This window comes from Grampus griseus (genome assembly GCF_964374135.1).
Source record: "Grampus griseus genome assembly, chromosome: 15".
Classification (NCBI taxonomy): domain Eukaryota; kingdom Metazoa; phylum Chordata; class Mammalia; order Artiodactyla; family Delphinidae; genus Grampus; species Grampus griseus.
Genome location: NC_139009.1, coordinates 15,381,190 through 15,384,554, shown reverse-complemented (window position 1 = coordinate 15,384,554; position 3,365 = coordinate 15,381,190). Strand labels below are relative to the sequence as shown.

Genomic DNA, 3,365 nt, shown 5'->3' with positions numbered 1-3,365 from the left:
GCATGTATCACGCAGATGCTACAAAGCATGCAAAGCCAGAAACCTCCCGTGAGACCCAGTCCCTTAGCCAAAACCCCGGAAGTTTTAGGCTGTCCTTGCAGAGCTGAACTATCCTGGCCCACAACACAAAACACCTGGTTCTCACAAGCGCCTCCCGACATTAACATGGCAAGCGCCACCCCATGTTTTCTATGGAGAAACTAAGGCCCAGCTGGCCCAGTCACAGAAGTAGTTTAGTAGTCAGGTTTCTTTTTCATTTTTCATGAAGTTTTATTAATATCTCACAGACACATTTTCAGAGATCCTGAGCTACCCTCGGCCATCTCCAGTAGGAAAGAGTAGAAACGAAAAGGCAGAGCCAGTGCGGCGCTGGGAGAATCTCCTGACTCCCAAGGTAACCGAGAGAGCCTGCCTCATCGTGACGGCTCCACTCTGCAGATGACACGGGTCTCGAGCGGTCAGCAGCTGATCTCAAGGCCCTGGAATTTAGTGGCTTGGCCACTGCACTTACGCTGTTTATCATGGCTCCTCAGCACAGGGCCCGACTTCAATCCCAGGCATTCTGGAATCTGTCTTTATGATAGGGAGTCTGATGCCAGGGAAAGCTTTATTCCAGCAGTGAGTGGACTCTACCCCAGTGATCTCATCCCTCCAACTGCCCGCGTCCCATCTGTGTGCCGGGCTCCAGGTGAGCTGACTCCCTCCTCGCCTGCCTGGTCCGCCTCTCATCCTCTGACCCGATTCCACTAGCGGACCAAACTGAACCAGGCTTCCACCTTCTCCAGGCAAGGACCCTGGGTTATTCACGTTATTTGAGTCCACAAGGTAGGACCAGAAAAATTTGTGAATGACAGTGATGCTGGAGATGATCTGTGATATAATTTCCAGCAAATAACCCTCAAGGACCCAGCGGCCATCTTTTTGACTGAGGATACCAACCCATCATATACTTTCATGTGAGATGAAATGAGATAATGTGAGATACTATATGTACAAATGCTTCATAAATTGTAAGACCTCATACAAACAATAATGAATACAGTCTCCCTTGCCCTGATCAGTGATTGGTCCATTTCTAATGACCCTTAGCTTTTGATTGTTATTTCCAATACCTGAGCCAGACCCATCTGCCCTGTCCGTCTTATCAGGAGTTCAAATTTTGATAGCCTATCCACCAGTTCCTCTGTTTTAGATAGCTGCAACTGGTCAGCCTAACGCTTTTCTGATGCCCAGACAACATTTATGTGGCACATTGGAGATGGTTCTTGAAGTAGTGGAGAGCCAGCTTGAACTAGACCTAAGCTTTGGTGTTGGTTCAGTACACGTTGTAGCTCTTCTCCAGGGCTGCCAGCTCTGGGTCCACCACTGGAGAACACGGCTGGTGACCTACAATCACATTTGAGCGGGACGCCACGAGCAGGCTCCCGAGCCCATCGGTAAGGAACTCTGAGTGAGCCACTCGCTGCAGGCGGGGGTTGAAGCCAACTCTTTGGAGCCGTCCTGTGTGGGCCAGGAAGAAGCTGACAGCACCGCTGGTCACCACGCATCTGGGGAAGCCGTCCAGGGGCCGGAGAGATCCTGACCGCCAGTGGAGACAGTCCCCATTCTCACTGTGCTCCACGAACAGCTTAAACTGGAACACGTTTCCAAGCACACTGAACGCCTACCACGTCCAGTTCCGTCTTCTCTAGGACATCCACCAGCACCTCAATCTTGGTCTTGTCGTTGAAGAGAAAGTCATCGTTCACCCAGAGGACGTATTTGGTGATGACCTGAGATATGGCCAGGTTCCTACCGGCAAACCAATCCTTTCCGTAAGGCATGGTGTAATATTCCACGTGGCTGTTATTAATTTTCAGGGGCTCCTTGCTGTCATCAGCCACGATCACGGCCAAGTCTGGCCGTGAGCAATACTCACGTATGCTCCGGAGCACGGTCATGAGCTTGTGGAGATGGAGGAAAGTTTTGGTGGCAATGCTCACCAGGTCTCTGAGCTTCCTCTCTGGTCCAGGGTCATATAACTTGGGCATAACAGGAAGGCGGATGGTCACTGGAAACTTGGCCACTGAGGACTTGGACTCCAGACTCATCACACCCACCCTGCAGCGCTGGTACTCTGTGCTTGTGTATGTCACATGCTGGAGTATGAAATTCAAAAGCTTCCGGTTACTGGTCGAAGTGGTCAGCTGCTTCTGGCCTCTGCCCTGCAGCACACTGTCTGGGATGTCAGCAAGGGTGTCCAGTGTGCCCAGAGAAGCTGTCGGGGTGACCTCGCAGAAGGGAGCATCTGGTCCTTCAAACTGGAGACCCGCACGAAGTCATCCCGAAACCCGCCGCCTCACACATTCCAGGCTGGTGGAGCTGGGCAGCCACCCTGCCAACTGTCCAGCCCTTGGCACCCTAGTAGTCACTTTAGTAGTCAGTCAAGGTTTAGGTTAAAAGCAAAGAAAGGTTTCTTCCCCTACCCGTAGAGGAAAGGGGCTCTTCCTGGCCTGAGGGAGTGCCAGCAGCCCAGGCCTTGCCTCTGCTCTCTGTCCCAGTTTGGGGACTGACCACTGCTCACCACTGCCCTTCTTACATACCACCTACTCAGAGTCTGGCAAACCCTAAACTTTCGCCATAAAGGCCACATTCTGATGGCCATGCTATGCTGAAGCTGGCTCGTCCCGCCCCCTGACAGCCTGTTGTTAAATATTCAGGAAACTTGCTAGTCAGGTGTTTAAAGGTTGGTATTATGAAACTGACCGTGGTGGGAACATTTATACCATGGAAATCAGCAAATGCCACAAGCCACACATCAGGGACTTTTTTTTTTTCCTAGAAAGATAGTTCACCAGCATATCACTGCTCGCCAGAGAGAATCACCCTGACTTCAATAAGACCTCAGGACTGGGACTTTCCTGGTGGCACAGTAGTTAAGAATCTGCCTGCCAATGCAGGGGATACGGGTTCGAGCCCTGGTCCGGGAAGATCCCACATGCCGCAAAGCAACTAAGCCTGTGAGCCACAACTACTGAGCCCACGTGCCACAACTACTGAAGGCCACGCACCTAGAGCCCGTGCTCCACAAGAGAAGCCACCGCAATAAGCCCGCGCACTGCAACAACGAGTAGACCCCACTCGCCACAATTAGGGAAAGCCCGCACGCAGCAACAAAGACCCAACGCGGCCAAAAATAATAAATTAATTAATTAATTTTAAAAAAAGACCTCAGGACTTTGTGAGCAGAGGGGATTTCTCTCAGGATTCACGGTGCATACAACAGAACCCGACTCTGGTAAGCAGACAGGGGATTTTGGGGATGGATGTCAGAGAGCTTACAGAATCCATAGGATATCTGGAGAATCAGAATCAGGAAAACAGGC

General features: G+C 51.3%; 1 pseudogene across 1 annotated transcript; it reads right to left on the bottom strand.

Annotated features, from left to right (window-relative positions):
- Nucleotides 1-1,240: 1,240 nt before the first annotated feature.
- On the bottom strand, nt 1,241-2,309 carry LOC309833759 (beta-1,4 N-acetylgalactosaminyltransferase 2-like; annotated as a pseudogene). The gene has a single exon. The product of its transcript is annotated as a beta-1,4 N-acetylgalactosaminyltransferase 2-like (transcript).
- Nucleotides 2,310-3,365: the final 1,056 nt, after the last annotated feature.